Source organism: Brachyhypopomus gauderio, chromosome 4 (assembly GCF_052324685.1).
Source record: "Brachyhypopomus gauderio isolate BG-103 chromosome 4, BGAUD_0.2, whole genome shotgun sequence".
Lineage (NCBI taxonomy): Eukaryota > Metazoa > Chordata > Actinopteri > Gymnotiformes > Hypopomidae > Brachyhypopomus > Brachyhypopomus gauderio.
Window position 1 is genome coordinate 31,505,780 of NC_135214.1, and position 17,959 is coordinate 31,523,738.

A 17,959-nucleotide genomic window follows, 5' to 3' on the forward strand; every position below is an offset into this window, starting at 1 on the left:
ACCGGAGACAATTACCCCGCAGCAGCGGGAGAGGACCTTACGGGAACGCTACCCCGCACATAAACACATCGCATGCCCATTCAGACTGAAGTGCCATCCATTAGTTAAACATTTTTAATTATAGAAGACCTGTAAATCTGTTGTGTTTTGCCACTTGAATATATGTGGCGTTCAAATTTGCATTCTGCATTCTGCTGCATGTATTCCATCAGGAGTGTCACAGATCAGCCAATACTTCAGTGCTTCTGGAACATACTTGTCTACAACATACCTGTCTGGGATGATCACAGAAGGAAAGAAAGACATCAAAACAGGAATCGGGAGCTTTTGCGTGGTTCTGTGTTTACGCAGGTGAGTGGTTGAGGTCAATCTGAGGGTTGATCGTTTTGTGAGAGCAAGTGGTCGATGTCTGAGGAGGAACAAGTCCTTCTCGTTCCTCAGAGCAGACTGGTAGCACTTTTGGCTGAGCTCATCTGATTGAACTAATTGGATCAATCAGATTGATTGAGGTGGGTTAAAGTAATCGCAAACTTAGCGGAGCTGCAGCCGTCGAGAGCAGGAAGTGGGATTCCCGGGTGGTTGGGAGGGCTGGAGGACAGTACTGCGGAATAGAAATTCAAATCTTATTTGTCACATGACTATTGTTCCATGATCTATTCGCGGTATGTGATCATTAATGACGAGGCTCCCCTGTGACCTTCACACACCTGGCTGACCAAGCCTTTTAGTCTGAAACTTTAACAGTGAAATAGGAGGACTTATTACATGCTAGTTCATCCTTTCACCTTCATTCTTGTGAAGGCCCAGAGCAGGCATGACAAGACCTCAGAGTCCTTCCCATGTCAGTTCATCTGTCTGGCCTTTCTGCTCACACCTTTCATCTCAGAACGAAGCAAGCGTTACACGGTCACAGATTATATTTCACAGTCACGACCAGTCAAGTCCTGTTTCTTTGAATTTGCGGTTAAGTGGTGTGCCCGTGTGAAGGTCAAGACCCTCAGTGATACAGATACACATCAATCTTCCGTCCCGGAGCTTGTTCCGGCTGGACGCTCTCACCTCCCCGTCCCACGTCTGAAGGTTTGTTCCATCGCCGTGCAATGCTGTTGTTTTTTTGTTTTGTTTTTATGTCAGTAATTCGCAGCTTTGTTCGTTTATTGTGGTTCTCGTCATCGCCTGTCACTTTTTCAACCCTGTCACGGTTCAGTCTGTGGACAGGGTTGAAGAGAAATGTGTACCACACTGGCCCCTTATGCACTAACCCACCTGTCTATTGAGAGACAGAGACAGAGAGAAGGAGGGAGGATACCAGATGTCTAAATTTCCACCCCAAGAATCTATTTGCCCCTGTGACTCCCATGAGAAAAGGCAGCTTTTAATGTTTAACTGATCCATGTTTTTACTGTGTCATGTGTATTTTATGTATGAATTTATTTATTTTTTTCTTGCTGTTGTAATTGTAAAGTGTCCTTGAGTGTTAGAAAGGTGCTATTAAATAAAATGTATTATTATTTTATTATTTTGAGCTTGAACATACGGCCCTGTGACCAGAGGGCCCCGTGACCCAGGCCTCAGGAAGCTGCCTTAGCTGCCAGTGTTATAGCAGCACTTAGAGGTACTGAAGCCCTGTGAGGACCAAGGGCTCTACAATGAAATACAGCAGCTGCTGATGGATGAACTGGAGCAGCCTTGTAAGAACTTGAGCCTAGTTTTGTTTACTTTATCATTTCAAACGCAACACTCCACAGCAACTTTGTTTTGTTAAGACTGCGGGTTTCGCCAAAACATTTATGATGTATAATTATATATAATTTATAATTACATCTTAAAATGGCACTTTTAGTTATTTAACATTATAAACACATTGGTGTGCCAGTTCTCCTCATAGGGCTAAATTAGCAAATAAAATGAATATTTAATACTTCAACACATTTAGAGATGTTTTCCAGTAATAACCATAGCTGCTGTCCTCACGCGCCTCCCAAAAGAGGAGCAGTAATTCAACAGATGTGCTCCTGCTCTCATCATCCTGCTCCCTGAATGGCTCCCCATGCACTTTTATCTCTGCGGCTAAACAGAGGCAAACACTGCATTCCAATACTTGTGTAAATAAGGGGTCATGTAAATATGGGGTCATGTAAATAAAGGGGCATGTAAATAAAGGGGTCGTGTAAATAAAGGGGCATGTAAATAAGGGGTCATGTAAATAATGGGGCATGTAAATAAAGGGGTCGTGTAAATAAAGGGGCATGTAAATAAAGGGGTCATGTAAATAAGGGGGCATGTAAATAAGGGGTCATTAAATTAGGGGTCGTGTAAATAAGGGGTCATGTAAATAAATGGGTCGTGTAAATAAGGGGTCGTGCAAATAAGGGGTCGTGTAAATACGGGGGCCATGTAAATAAAGAGGCATGTAAATAAGGGGTCGTGTAAATAAGGGGTCATGTAAATAAAGGTGTCAGGTAAATAAAGGGGCATGTAAATAAAGGGGTCGTGTAAATAAAGGGGCATGTAAATAAAGGGGTCATGTAAATAAGGGGGCATGTAAATAAGGGGTCATTAAATTAGGGGTCGTGTAAATAAGGGGTCATGTAAATAAATGGGTCGTGTAAATAAGGGGTCGTGCAAATAAGGGGTTGTGTAAATACGGGGGCCATGTAAATAAAGAGGCATGTAAATAAGGGGTCGTGTAAATAAGGGGTCATGTAAATAAAGGTGTCAGGTAAATAAAGGGGCATGTAAATAAAGGGGGCATGCTTGCATTTGCACTGAAGCATTTAGATGATGAAGAATACCAACTACAGACTGCTGGAATTAGGCACATTACTGACTTTAATTGCACAGATGCATAAATTCTGACACCTTCTCTCTCTCTCTCTCTCTCTCTCTCTCTCTCTCTCTCTCTATCTCTCTCTCTCTCTGGTTTTTACATTCATTGGAAAGTGGGAAGCATCAGGAATAAATAACACTGTTTGTGCTTTGTAGAAGAACTATACACTCACTGGAGCTGTCAGAATGTAGGCCGTGTTTAGCCCCACAAATCTGAGTATGCTTATTTAGAAATATAACAATTATTACACTGAGGAAAAAATTCTATAGCTTCGTATTCAAAACATGAATAATTTACTAGTTTGGGGAAATAAGTGTACTTTTGACTGAGGACAACCAAATACTTTTTTATCTTACTTGAGAGGCTTTAATTATATTTTAAAGTGCCAAAAGATTATTTTGTTGGAAGAGGATTTTCCATTTTATTAGTTAAATCACTCATGTTTAACATTTTGTATGTCTCTGTGTGTTGTACTAATCAAAGCTAGAAACATGTTCCAGTGAGCTTCATGTGAGCTTTACAAGAAGGCAAGAGAAGAGATGAGATGAGACGAGATGAGACGAGACCAGCACTGGTTCTCTCCTCACTCTGCGTCTGAAGGCAGGAGACCAGCATTTGCAAACTTTTAAAATGCTAGCATTAGCATCTTTAGCGGTGATGTATGAGAGCAATTTAGACTGAAGTTGTATACAACATTTTTATGCTTGCATCATTACCTGTGTGCTGTGTTAGAATGAGAAATGGCCTCTCTGAATGCAGTAGGCATATTTTAAACACAGACAAAGTAGCTATTTCCTTCAACTTCCATTTTCCTCTTCACTGTTAGTGAAGTGCCAATAATTATTATAAATGGGGCACATTTTGCCCATTTAAGCAAAGCAGAACATCACTTCTGTGGTGATGAAATAGCACGCTGAGGTTGGAGGCTTGCAGGTCTAATAGCTAAACAGCAAATATTTGTATACGTCCAGTATGATGTTGAAGGCGTTGGTGTGACACCTTTTTTGGTGCGACCTTAAAGGAATATATTACATTATACTGATTTAAATACATAAGTAATGGGTAACTTGGAAATATCCAGAATCAGCATAGGAAATGAAGTGTGTCCATACTGTTTTTAGCTCTTTAGTCCCTTTTGCTCCAAACTAAAACATTAAAGCTCTAAAAAGATGCGAGCAACAAAGAGCCAAAACAGGAGCTGCAACTGTTACATGTTTACTTAACGTTAGTTAATTACAGTTAATATTACTTCATGTGTCGTTCATGTTAACTAATGCATTACTTCACGTTAGTAAGTAAACACTTAATGTAAAGTGTTACCCCTGCAACATGCAGCAGATTTCACTAACACACCCTTCGAACACCCGGGGAGTGCACGGTTTAATTCCTGCAGACGCTGTGGCCCTGAGTGGAGGGGTTCATTTTCACTGCATTACCATGTTAGCATTTCATTGTTTTCTTCTTTTAAAATTTCCATAATTCATACTGAGATTTGTGACATGCTTTATTCTGAAATGAATTAAGCATGCATCTTTGCACTGCGTGATGTCTCATGTATGTGCTGTAGTTTGGAATGTGAGCGTGATATGCGTCTGACAGCCCTAATGCCAACGCTCTCTGTCTCACACAGGGAACACATATAGACTTGGTGTGGACTCTCCCTCTCGCTTTCTGCAACTGCTAGTTGCCTAGCAATAAAATCACTGATTTTATGGTCTGTGCATAAGAGAGAGAGAGAGAGAGATAGAGAGAGAGAGAGAGAGAGAGAGAGAGAAATAAAGAGAAAGAAAAAGACAGAGGCGTCAGTCGGAATAAGATTTAAAGAGTACTTTTGTTCCACCTTTGCACAACTAATAGTCATGAATTCACCCTTTGACTAGTGGTGAAAGATAAAGGCTAGGCACATATTTATTCATGTTTGTCATGTTCTCTGTTATCTGACAGGAGCTCTGTGCAGTGGAAGACAGAACAAACCTACTGCCCCCCCAATCACCCCCACCCCATGGGCCAACAGACTGTTGAATCAAGAACATATAGCCATTGGCATAGTCACAATGTTCCCAACACGTCAACATTCAGTCTCTCTCTCTCACTGCTGAATCAGATATTAAAAGCCTGTAACAGACAAATGCAAACTGTAAAATATGCTAATTACTTATGACAATTTCATTTGGTAAACAACACTTTTTCTGTTTGTTGCTGATCTGCACAAACACCCAGCATAGTTGTCTTAGGGCTCGGGCTTTGATTATACAGTCCAATCAGATTCTGTCCCATTATCCAACATGAGTCATTTTCTGTCCCAGTTTAGATTGCGTTCACATACCACACCATTGTGAAGAATAATCCTGTGGCCCTACACGTCTAAATCTGTTAATCCCTTCAGGTTAAAATGATCAATCCAATTAGAGCCTTTCACCTCAGCAGCTGCACATAACTGTATCATGAGCAACGTGAGTAACATGTAACATGGATTTCAGCTTTCTAATTATACAGGAGCCAATGTTCCAGTCCTCATGTGAACGCACAAACTGTAAAAGAAAGTTTCTAAGGGTTAGCCAGGGTCGCTAAATCGACATTACTCCCAGAGACAAAGAGAGTTTAACAGCACGAGCCATATTCACAGAGCCAGTTAAGGCACCACAGGACAGTGTATAAAATCCTAAACCTGGAACACACTGTACCCAGTGGCATATGACTGAAATTGTCAGACATGAGGCATGACCCACAACAGGAAGTCCTAAGCCTTCTCCTGGAGGAAGACCTTTCCATGTAGTCTGGTGACATATCCGGCTGATTCAGCTAAATCATTACCCAGAAGACCTATTTTCTACTGATTTAGTTTGTGGATTTAGCTTCCAAATGTACCTTAAGACAGAATAAACTAGACTGGAGTACTCTGTACTCCAGGAATGTTTGACGCTCCTGAGGGGCAGTGCGGATGAAGATCTTGTACCAGTGATGTTTCATGTTCATCTAATCGCGTTTTCCTTTGGATGCGGAGCTGATGTTTTGGGTCCCACTCGTGGGGCAGTGCCGTATCCTCAAAATCCTCTCGTACACTTGTGGGCGGCCTTGTGGGATTTTCCCAAACTTAGAACAACAGTGTGTCGCCAGAGTCTTCTTTAGCATGAAAAGTTAGAACACAACTTGTGCAAGAGTAATGGCACCTCATTGTGAATGGGAGAGATGAGAAGACATTTTGATATTACATAGGATCAAGTGCCAAAAGAATGCAGTGTGTGTGTGTGTGTGTGTGTGTGTGTGTGTGTACATGTGTGTGTGTGTGTGTGTGTGTGTGTGTGTGTGTGTGTGTGTGTGTGTGTGTGTGTGTGTGTGTGTGTGTGTGTGTGTGTGTGTTTGTGTGTGTGTGTGTGTGTGTGTGTACATGTGTGTTTGTGTGTGTGTGTTCCTCTACATTTGTAATCTCCTCTGCATGTGTGTCATGTCAGAACTTCCTGAGCAGGACCTGGGGAATGCTGTCAGTGTCTGGCATCCTGAGGTCTCCCCAGTACCAAAGACACCAGCGGCCTTCATCACAGCCGCTTAGCTATGCACAGAGAGCCAGAGACTGAGAGAAGACAGGCAGGCAGATCAAGAGCAGCCTGCAGAATCATGACGCTGACACTTTTACAAGTTTCCAGCTAAAGGAAAAGAGAACCACACATGCAGAGAGTGACAGGGAGAGGGAGAGGGAAAGGATGAGAGGGGGATGGAAGGGGAGAGAGGGAGAGGGAGAGGAAGAGAAAGATCAATGGGGAGAAAGATAGAGATATTTTATAGGAAAACAAATGATACCTGGTAACTTGTTTGGTTATTTTGGCAAAAGACAGAAAAATCACATGTCAAGCTTTGTCCTCAAACACGCACCGTCACTTCATTCAGATAGAAGTTTATAGCTAGTTTATAGGCAGAGAGTATTAGGGGTAACAAATTAACTAAAGGTTCCTCATTCAACTGACTCAGATCTGCATTCCACACCTGATGATATCCAAGATGGAGAGAGAGAGAGAGAGAGAGAGAGAGAGAGAGCAGGAGCGTGTGTGTGTGTGTGTGTGTGAGAGAGAGAGAGAGAGAGAGAGTGCAGGAGCGTGTGTGTGTGTGTGTATGTGTGAGAGAGAGAGAGAGAGAGTGAGAGAGAGAATGTGAGTGAGAGAATCACAATATACTTCAGAGTATCATCCACAGAATAAATCCAGCCTGACAGAAGGCACCAGTCATCTACACCCCATGAATTCTGGATTGAAAGCAGTCCTGGAAACTGCATGAAAATTATAAGTCTGCCACAATCTACTGTAGCAGGAAAGTGTAAGGCAGGTGGTGCGCACGGGCACACACTGCTTGGTGTTAGACTAAAGGGACCCAAAAGCCGAACCATAAACAAACAAAAACAAAGAACTGAAACCTCCGCCAAAAGGAGTGCGGGAAAAGAGAAAAAGAAAAACCCTACAGTTAAATATAATGAAGGGTAAAACACAGTGAACTGAGAAATAACGCGGAGGGAACTCGACGCGCAGTAAAGACTAAAAGAAAGGAAAACCAAATCAGAATGACAACAGAAAGACGCGGAAAAGCTCAACGCGAATACGAGAGAGAGAGAGAAGGCAAGGGAAACAAACTGCCAGGGAAGGGCTGACCATAAAGCCAAACGTGGCAAAAAACAAAACCTTTCCTAACTAAAACAAAAAACTGGATAGGAAGAATATAGCGGGGGGAAAACTTGAGAATGGTCCAAAGGACGCAGGAGAGCGAAGAGAAAACACTGCAGAGCAGGACGAGAGAGAGTAACGTAAGGAAAACCACGATACCGGCTGACCGCTTGAAAAGACCAAAACAACTCAGCAAAGACGAGTCGCAGCCGGCTTCCTTAAGAAGGATGAGATCCGGCTGCGGCTCATCTTTGCTGATTGCGTGTTGTGGAATGCGCACGCCTTCTGGTATGCATGGCATGCGTAGAGGAGGGACCTGCCCTGACGGGGGACCGTGAGCGCCCTCTGGTGGTCACGGGCGGGGCAGCGCTGGGGCCTGCCCTGACAGAGCCCCCCCCCCTAGGCCCGCGACCCCGCGGGCCAAGAGCGACGGCCCGGTCGCGACGGAAGTCCCGGATCAAGGCAGGGCACAGGATGCGCGAAGCTGGAACCCAGCTGCGTTCCTCCGGCCCGTAGCCCTCCCAGTCCACCAGGAATTGCTCCCGACCCCGAACCCTACGCACGTCAAGGAGGCGCCTGACGTTGTAAACCGGACCGCCCCCAACGATTCGCGGAGCCGGGGGCGACGGAGCCCGAGGCAGAGTGCACAGAACCGGCCGCAGCTTGGACACGTGGAAAACAGGATGGACACGAAGGGACGAAGGAAGCTCCAGGCGATAAGCAACGGGGTTGACCCGCCGAACCACCTTGAAGGGCCCCAAGTACCGTGGGGCCAGCTTCCGAGTACCCCCTCGAACCGGCAGATCCCTGGCGGACAACCAGACCCGCTGACCAGGGCGGAACGAGGGAGCAGGGAGTCTGTGTTTATCGGCCTGGCGACGTTGGGCGTTGGAAGCGGACAACAGGGCCCGACGGGCACCCTTCCAGGCCATCCGGCACCGCCTGACAAGGGCCCGAGCCCCAGGAACCGCGACCTCGTCCTCCTGTTCGGCAAACATAGGGGGAGGGAACCCGTTGAGACATTCGAACGGGGACATCCCCAGGGACGAGTGCCACAGAGTGTTGTGGGCGTACTCTGCCCACACAAGACGGTCTGCCCAGGTAGACGGGTTAGCGGAGGCCAGACAACGTAGGGTCTGCTCCAGGTCCTGGTTGACCCTCTCGGTCTGGCCGTTGGACTGGGGATGAAATCCCGAGGAGAGGCTAGCCTTGGCCCCCAGCAGCCCGAGGAAGGCTGCCCAGAAACGGCTGGTGAACTGGGGCCCTCGGTCGGAGACCACGTCGACCGGGAACCCATGAGCCCTAACCACGTGCCTCAAGAACAATAGCACTGTCTCTTGGGCAGAAGGCAGCTTGGGCAACGCCACGAACTTAGCCGCCTTGGAAAACCGGTCTACCATGACCAGGATGGCCGTGTTGCCTCGTGAGGCCGGTAAACCGGTTACGAAGTCCATGGAGACGTGAGACCATGGTCGCGAAGGCACCGGAAGAGGGTGCAGGAGACCTAAGGGCTTGGACCTGGAGGCCTTGCTGCTGGTACATACAGCACATGCGGCCACAAAGCCCTCAATGTCCTTACCCATGCTGGGCCACCAGAACCTCCTGCGAATGAGTTCGGCAGTCCGCCGAGACCCAGGATGAGCAGCAAACAACGACACATGACCCCATTGCATGACCCCGTTCCTTTGGCTTGAAGGAACGTACAACCGCCCAGGCGGTCCACCCCCAGGGTCAGGCTCAGCCACAAGAGCCCGTTTAATGGCGGCCTCGATATCCCACTGAATGGGAGCCAAGATCTTAGTGGCTGGCAACACCGCGTCAGGGGCAGCCGAACCGGCCTGCGGCTCCCACTGGCGGGACAGAGCATCGGGCTTGACGTTCTTGGAACCAGGGCGGTAGGACAGGACGAAATCGAACCTGCTAAAAAACAGGGCCCACCTAGCCTGTCTGGGGTTCAAACGTTTAGCCTGTTGGAGGTAGGCCAGGTTTTTATGGTCCGTCCATACCAGGAACGGATGTTTGGCCCCCTCCAACCAATGCCGCCATTCCTCCAGGGCGGTCTTAACCGCCAGCAACTCCTTGTCCCCAACATCGTAGTTGCGCTCGGCGGGTGTCAAACGGTGAGAGTAAAAGGCACAGGGACGGAGTTTAGGGGGCGTCCCTGTCCTCTGGGACAACACCGCTCCGACCCCTTCGTCCGAGGCGTCGACCTCCACGGTGAAGGGGAGCTCAGGGTCGGGCGTGGCAAGAATCGGGGCAACCACGAAACGTGCTCTAAGGGCGTCGAAGGCCACCTGGGCCTCAGGGGTCCATGCAAATGGCCCCGGGGATTTTCTGGTCAGGGCGGTGAGAGGAGCGGCTACTTTGCTGTAGTCCTTAATGAAACGGCGGTAGAAATTGGCGAACCCCAGAAACCGCTGCACTTGGCGAAGCGTTGTGGGAGCAGGCCACTGAGCTACGGCCTTAGTTTTAGCGGGGTCCATAGCCAGCCTGTTTTGTGAGATGATGAAACCCAGAAAGGGCACCTCAGTGGCGTGGAAGACTGACTTCTCTAGTTTGACATAGAGGTGGTTCTCCAGCAAAAGCTGGAGAACCCGACGGACGTGCTTGACGTGCTCTTGCTGTGAGCGACTATATATCAATATGTCGTCAAGATAGACGTACACATATCGGTCCAGGGCTTCTCGCAGAACGTCATTGATGAGCCTTTGGAAGACAGCGGGGGCGTTCATGAGCCCAAACGGCATGACTAGGTACTCGTAATGACCAGACGGGGTGATGAAAGCAGTCTTCCACTCGTCCCCCTCCCTAACCCGAACCAGGTTGTACGCGCTCCGGAGGTCCAGTTTGGTAAAGACCCCGGCCTGCTGAAGGGACTCAAAGGCAGTGGCCATGAGAGGCAGCGGGTGGCGATCTTTCACGGTGATTTTATTAAGGCCCCTGTAGTCGATACACGGCCTTAACCCCCCGTCCTTCTTGCCCACAAAGAAAAACCCTGCCCCAGCCGGGGACGTGGATGGCCGAATGAGACCGGCCGCCAAGGCTTCCTGGATGTACAGGTCCATGGCTTTACGTTCGGGCCTAGCGAGAGAGAACAGCCTACCCCGGGGAGGACTGGTACCAGGTAGCAGGTCGATGGCTATGTCATAGGACCTGTGAGGTGGAAGGACGCTGGCCTGTTTCTTGCTAAACACCCGTTTAAGGTCGTGGTAGACAGAGGGAACCCGACTGAGGTCAACGGATTCAGGGGGCCCATCGGGACAACCGGTTTTGTGGGCAAGGAGACAGGACTGTTTACACGTAGAACCCCACTGACTAACCGTCAGGTTAAGCCAGTCTATCTCGGGGTTGTGACGCTGGAGCCACGGAAGACCAAGGATAAGCGGTGTTTTGGGGGCACTGATGACATACAGGGTAAGGTGCTCAGCGTGTTCTCCTACTGACAGTTTGACGGGAATGGTTTGGTTGGCGACCTCCCCCGAGGATAGCGACCTGCCGTCTACGGCAGCAACAGATAGAGGCGTGTGAAGGGCGAGCAACGGCACCCCAAGGTCCTTGGCCAACGTGGCATCTATAAAGTTACCTGCTGCCCCTGAGTCAATGAAGGCCAGCTGTCGATGTTCGGTAGAGCCCCGCCATGACAGGGTTGTGTGAAGGCTCAGACCAGTGTATTGAGGAGAACCCGAGAGGCCCGCCGGTGGTCTCTCGTCTACCGGCGGGCCCTGGCTTTTCCCTGTAAGTCAGGACAGGTGGCGATTTTATGACCCGGGCTACCGCAGTAAATACACCGGCCCTCTGACAGACGCGTTTGCCTCTCCTGCGGGGTTAACCGGGTCTGCCCTATCTGCATAGGCTGCTCCTTATTGTCCTCGCCAGCTTCACTGCTTGAAACCGGGGGATTAAACCTAGGTGCGTGCGTGGCGGTGTTGCTGTGGGAGCGGTGCCGATGCGTGCGTTCCCGCAACCTGTTTTCCAGCCGAACCACGAGACCAATGCATGCGTCGAGGTCGCCGGGGGGCTCGCGGACAGCCAACTCGTCTTTAAGGTTGTCATTAAGCCCCTCCTGAAAAACCGCCAGCAGGGCTGCGGATTCCCACTGGCTCTCAGCTGCTAGTGTTCTGAACTCCAGGGAATACTCAGAGACTGATCGCTTCCCCTGGCGCAGACGCAACAACCGACTACCCACTACTCCCCCCGAGGCAGGATGGTGGAACGCCTGCCGCATGGCCTCGGAAAAGCGGTCGTATGAAGCACACAGCTCTGGCTGGTTTTCCCAAACCGGGGTTGCCCACGCCAATGCCTTCCCAGAAAGCAGTGTCACTACGTAGGCCACCTTGGCCTTTTCGGTGGGGAACCGAGACGGCTGCTGCTCAAACACAAGGGAGCACTGAAGCAAAAACCCCCTGCATTCCTCTGGATCCCCTGAGTAATGTCTAGGCGCCGGCAGAGCGGGCTCTGTGCGTGTCACGACAGCGGGGGGTTCGGGTGCAAGGGGTACGTTAGCGCTGGCAGGCTGTGGTGTGGCTTGAATGGCAGCCTGCAGCGTTACGGTCAAGTTCTGTAGCTGACCTAAGATCCGCTGCAGCGTCTGCTCGTGACTGCCCAGCAGTTGTCCTTGCTGGGCTACAGCAGTTCTCAGATCAGCTACAGCCTGTGGTAAGGCTGGGTCCATGTTTAAGGCTGAGTTGTTCTGTAAGGCAGGTGGTGCGCACGGGCACACACTGCTTGGTGTTAGACTAAAGGGACCCAAAAGCCGAACCATAAACAAACAAAAACAAAGAACTGAAACCTCCGCCAAAAGGAGTGCGGGAAAAGAGAAAAAGAAAAACCCTACAGTTAAATATAATGAAGGGTAAAACACAGTGAACTGAGAAATAACGCGGAGGGAACTCGACGCGCAGTAAAGACTAAAAGAAAGGAAAACCAAATCAGAATGACAACAGAAAGACGCGGAAAAGCTCAACGCGAATACGAGAGAGAGAGAGAAGGCAAGGGAAACAAACTGCCAGGGAAGGGCTGACCATAAAGCCAAACGTGGCAAAAAACAAAACCTTTCCTAACTAAAACAAAAAACTGGATAGGAAGAATATAGCGGGGGGAAAACTTGAGAATGGTCCAAAGGACGCAGGAGAGCGAAGAGAAAACACTGCAGAGCAGGACGAGAGAGAGTAACGTAAGGAAAACCACGATACCGGCTGACCGCTTGAAAAGACCAAAACAACTCAGCAAAGACGAGTCGCAGCCGGCTTCCTTAAGAAGGATGAGATCCGGCTGCGGCTCATCTTTGCTGATTGCGTGTTGTGGAATGCGCACGCCTTCTGGTATGCATGGCATGCGTAGAGGAGGGACCTGCCCTGACGGGGGACCGTGAGCGCCCTCTGGTGGTCACGGGCGGGGCAGCGCTGGGGCCTGCCCTGACAGAAAGAAATGTGTTAAAAAGAATCAAGGAGTATTTACAAATTTGGAAACAGTTTTTCTCCAGACCATCAGGGAAACTCATTGAGAGTCACACAGCAAAACTCAGAACTCCCCAGTACTTAATGAAATCCTCAAGAGCTACTGTTGTACCCACAGAGGGGCAGTCAGTGCGGCGTGGCTGTGCAGAACATGGTCCAACTCAGTGGAGGTTCCTGTGTATAATGAGGAAGACGGTTTTGCGCTACTCTCCATCCCTTTTGCCTGCAGTTCAGTGCTGCTTGTTATGTCTGTCGTGACAGGTTTATCTGACACTACATCACATTAGATGTTGTAGAATTGACAGACAAAGCCTCACAATCAGTTTATACACAGGGAGGGAAGCAATGGAGAAGAAAATCTGATAATTTGACAGCAAAGACGAAAACATGATCAATGGGTAAACTTTTGTCTGACGACAGGAGACACTTTGTTGAACTTTACAAAGAACATTTGACCCCATGAAACAATTAAAGATGGAAACACTGGAGAATGTTTAACGCCTGGTTTGGTTTTAATACAGTTTCTGCGCAGTAATAGTGCTGGACAGAAGCTCAAGAAGCATGAATTTTTCATCTTGGTGGTGCGTGAACCTCTTGGGAGTATCTAAACACTGTAAAAACATGTTCTGGTCAGGGGGCAAGGGGAGAGAGTCCTGCTGGAACGGCATCTCTCAAAGCTGGAAAGGAATGTTCCCTTCAGTGTGACATGTTGAGTTTGTGTGTCCCAGTGTTTGGGGGCTTAGCGAACATTGCCGGCATCTTGTCCTAGAAGAGAAAGCACATTATCCTATACACTCTAACTGGATCTTGCAGTGCCCTAATCCAGTTAACTAGGGCATATTACCACTAACCAGGGCAATTTACAAGGGCAATTTTTAGCTTTGACCGTGGCATTGAATGTCAAATGTACTGATTGCAATTTTGTTAAGCAAATAATGAATAAGATGCAATTGGAATGTGTTGTCGTGGACACGAATAAGGTTCGATTCCACCATTACGAGGCACTATTATACACAGTTTCTACGGAAAGAAGTAATCCCAAAGCATCCCTAGAAACTGGGAAACTGGGTTAAGCTGGAAAGAGCTCACCTGGGGCGCTGGGATTACGGAGCATTGTGGAGTGGAAGGGGATTGTAGAAGGTTCAGTTGTGGAAGGTCCTGATCCAAGTGGAGCTTCCAACTGTTGCTAGTTTCTCTCCACAAACCTTTTAAGTAATTGTAACATCCTAATATGTTTTTGTTTGTTTGGTTGTTTTAGCAGACGCCGGTAACCATCTGCTAATGGAGTGAGCTGCAATCCCAAGCCATGCTAATAATATAGATGAATCAAACGAAAATTATGAATGATGAATCAAACGAATATTAGATGTATCAAATGAATCTTTGAAAGGGAAACATAGCCTGCTGTTTTTTTTCCCTCCTATAAACAAAAGCCATAAATCATAAAAATATCATAAATCAAAGCCCTCTCAAAAGCCCCCAGCAACAAATACATAGTCTTAATAATCCAGCCACCGTGTGTGTGCTGACCCGTTTGGGAAGTGTCGGGTTCCAAACTCTCGGTCCAGCCAGTGTGTGACGTCCTGAAGAGAAGGAGTTAACAAGTGAAGGCTAGCAGGAGCCATGAAGCATTTTCTCCACTCATACACCGGCTCTCACTGTTCTATTGACATTTCCAGCAGAAGCGTTTTAAGGCCAGAGGCTCAGCCCCTCCCCCCACGGCTGGAGCCCATTCAGCTAGGGAGAACATTCATTCTGTGCTGGTGCCACCACTGTCCCTCTTTTAAAATGAGCTGCGTGTCTCAAATCCAGGTCAGGCCTCTGAAGCGCTGATTCACGGCTCGCCTGCACACCCCAGTAAGGCTATTAAAATGAAACATAAACCAACATTACAAACAATCTTTTGAGCAAAAGGAGTAAATTCCACTGCGGTCAGGAAGCTCGCGGGCAGAGATGGTGAGACGTATAGCTGAGGATTTGCTTAGGCTCTTGCAGAGCGCTGGGGTGTAGAGACCACAATTCACACTCTGTCTCTAGCCTGTCTTTACTTTTGAACTCTGTCTTTACTTTTGAACATTGTTTCCTGTTGAGCGGGTGAATTAAAAGGCAAATGGGAGAGATCGATGGGGTTTTATTTTTCTCCTCTTTAGGACTCCCCGGAGCCCTGCAATGTACCTCCTTTAATTAGAGACAGGCTCACAATAAACCTAACTCAGACCTTAAAAAATAACGTACATCTAATTGCGAAGTGAGGCAACGTTTTAATTAGGTAACAGACAATCCGAGTCGTCGGCTTGAACCTCCTCCAGCTTAAAGCTTTGAGAACATCATTAACTCTCATTATCGATGGGATTGTGCTGTCTGATTGATCCCGATCGACCGCCGTTCGATGCTCGTGCCTGACCCAAAATCAATTCAGCCCGACATCCGGAAACTCCAGGTGACCCGAAGACGGGCAGGATGGGTCCTGTCACACATGGTGCTCAGGTGCAACTACAGCATTTTTGCAAAAACCACCTGACGATGAAGACGGTGGGAGCTTCATCCCACATGGACGGCTGATTGGATGCATGTCTGCAAGTAGAACAGATTCAGCACTAATGTAAGGACAGACGTCTGCTCATGGCATTAACTCCCTCTCCCTTCGATCACTCCTGTCTGCGGAGGGATTTGAACCCAGTTCTACAGGACGTGAGATCTGCAGTTTCCTGTTCTCAGCACTGTTGCCACTGCTGACTTTGTGGATAAATAAAGACTTGAAAGACAGTAAGCATGTGGGTGTACATTTATGCATGGCTTTATGTTCACATAACAGCGTGGTAAAAATCTCATGCCATTTAAATGCATATAACTTTAATGTTTCAGTAGACAGAAGCAGCTATGAATTGTTTTTTTCAACTCTTTATAACTTTGAAGTCATATTAGTTAAACTTCTTGTTTGAATGAGTCAATAAAGAAGTAACAAGAAGCACTATTTAGTAACGGTAGAGTATTTGTATTGCCTTCTGACAGACATGTGTTGCCTGAACCAGCTGGTGTGATCAACTGGACTACTTCATTCGTGACTTTTCCTCGATTGTGTTTTAAACGAGACCAATGCATCAACTGAATACAAGTCAATTTGTCAATAAGTCAATATTTAAACATGATATCTGAGCTGTCACTCTCACTGAAAACCAGTAGTCTAATGGGGGAAAGAGTGACCTGACATGTCCACTGTCCTTTGTTTGTATCTTTCAAGAGTGAACTGGTCTTTGCCCAAATGGAAGGTATTAGCTGTATTCTTTAATACATGACATGTGCCTTTCATTAAAACAGGTCGCTGGGAAGAGAAGAAGCATGATGCAGAGAAGACCATGTCCCAAGATCTCCAGCTTTACATGTGAAGATCGTATTTTCTAAAGTAGAATCTATAGAATCTAAAAGTTCAAACCTTCATTTCACCTTCAATCATAAGTTCACACCTACATTTCACAGCGATAACGTCATCACAGATCCTCATGTAGCAGAGGGTGGAACTACAGTGCCCTCTTGAAACTGCCTGAGTTGGACTTGAGCTGGTTTGGGCCCCATCGGTGAACTGGGTAAAATCCATGGAAGTTTTGCGCTGCTCGGTGGGGCTGGAGTCCTTCTTCCTGACAGCCAGGCTCACGGCAGCTGTCTGACATGGAGCAGTCTCCCACCACCGTGGGGCTGTGATTGCAGGTAATTGTTTTTAGTGGCTCTGCAGCACTGGTAAAGTGAGCAATAATCATTAAATCCAATCTGGCCGATGGTAGACACAAAAGGCCCGAGAGGGCAGATGGACTGGGGCAGCTTATGAAAGCAACTGTTCTTGAAAATATTAAGAAAAAAAATCCAGCATATACTATAACATAGATAGTTACTGTTACTAAGGTAGAAAAATTGAAATAACAATGCTGTGTATTTCCAGTAGATTATTTATTGGATGATAAATATGTGTGACGGGCAGGGGTGAGCAACAAATAGGAAGCGATCACGCCAAGTCTCAGGGAAAAAGGATGGTTTAATAGAAAGTGTGCAAACCTAAAACCCGTGCAATATCTCCAAATTAAGGATATAATGACCAGCGGTCAACTGGTACAAAGACAAGACATATATAGGCAAACAAACGACCCTCAGGTGAGACGGATCACGGGCTCCACCCACCTGAGGGACGCACATGACGTCACCAGACAACAACAACAACAGCCGCTGTGGACGGAGGCGGCCGGTAGGGGGCCGCCTCACCGTGACAATATGGGTAGAATTTCCAAGAACAAATTTAGCAGTGTGTGGAAAATTATGCTACAGATTGCTTGCTTGTTTATAATACTTTTTGTTGCTGTTTATTAATTTTTCTGAAGTTGCCACGAATGATGCTGGGTGGTCTGCAGTAAACAGTAGTGGCAAATGTTCGAGACTCTCACGGTAATGACTGTAATAATTGTTATTGACTTCTTAGTTCTTTCAAACATAAGAATGCTAACTCCTGCACATCTTAACATCTCTAAACAAAACCTGAGAATATTTATGTAACCGGTTTGTGTGCTGTATGCTGTACTTGAATAACATTTTCTTAAAGAAAAGACTGGTGAATAGCTCTGTTGGAGGCACAATCAAGTGTCCATGAAGTGTTCATGAAGTGTTCATCGATTGTTGCAAAGTTGAAGAAATGAGCCTAGTCCATGCTTATTTCTGCCTAGTAAACCTGACTGTTTTGCTTGGTTTGTTTGGTTAGCAGTTGCTAACCAAACAAACCAGATTGTCACGGCCAGCTCCTCCCTCCTCCCTGGTCCCACCTAGTTTTCCGCGTTTCCTTGGTTTCCCTTCTGTCTGCCACGCCCCTGTTCTCAGTGTTCCCACCTGCGTCTCGTTTCACCTCCATGTTTCAGTGCATTTAAACCCCTCTGTTCTACCCCTTGTTGTTGGTCATTGTACGTGAGTCCTCCCTTACCTTCCTGTTCCTTCCTGCCTCCCTGTTTCTCTCCTATGCCAGTTCTGTTCTTTGTTCCATATCTAGA

The 17,959-nt window shown here is 47.4% G+C and overlaps 1 long non-coding RNA gene across 1 annotated transcript; it reads left to right on the top strand.

The window, feature by feature from the left end:
• The first annotated feature begins 218 nt into the window (after positions 1 to 218).
• On the top strand, positions 219 to 16,634 carry LOC143511671 (uncharacterized). The gene is made up of 3 exons (XR_013130222.1): positions 219 to 351; positions 970 to 1,080; positions 16,254 to 16,634. It is a non-coding gene; the product is annotated as an uncharacterized LOC143511671 (long non-coding RNA).
• Positions 16,635 to 17,959: the final 1,325 nt, after the last annotated feature.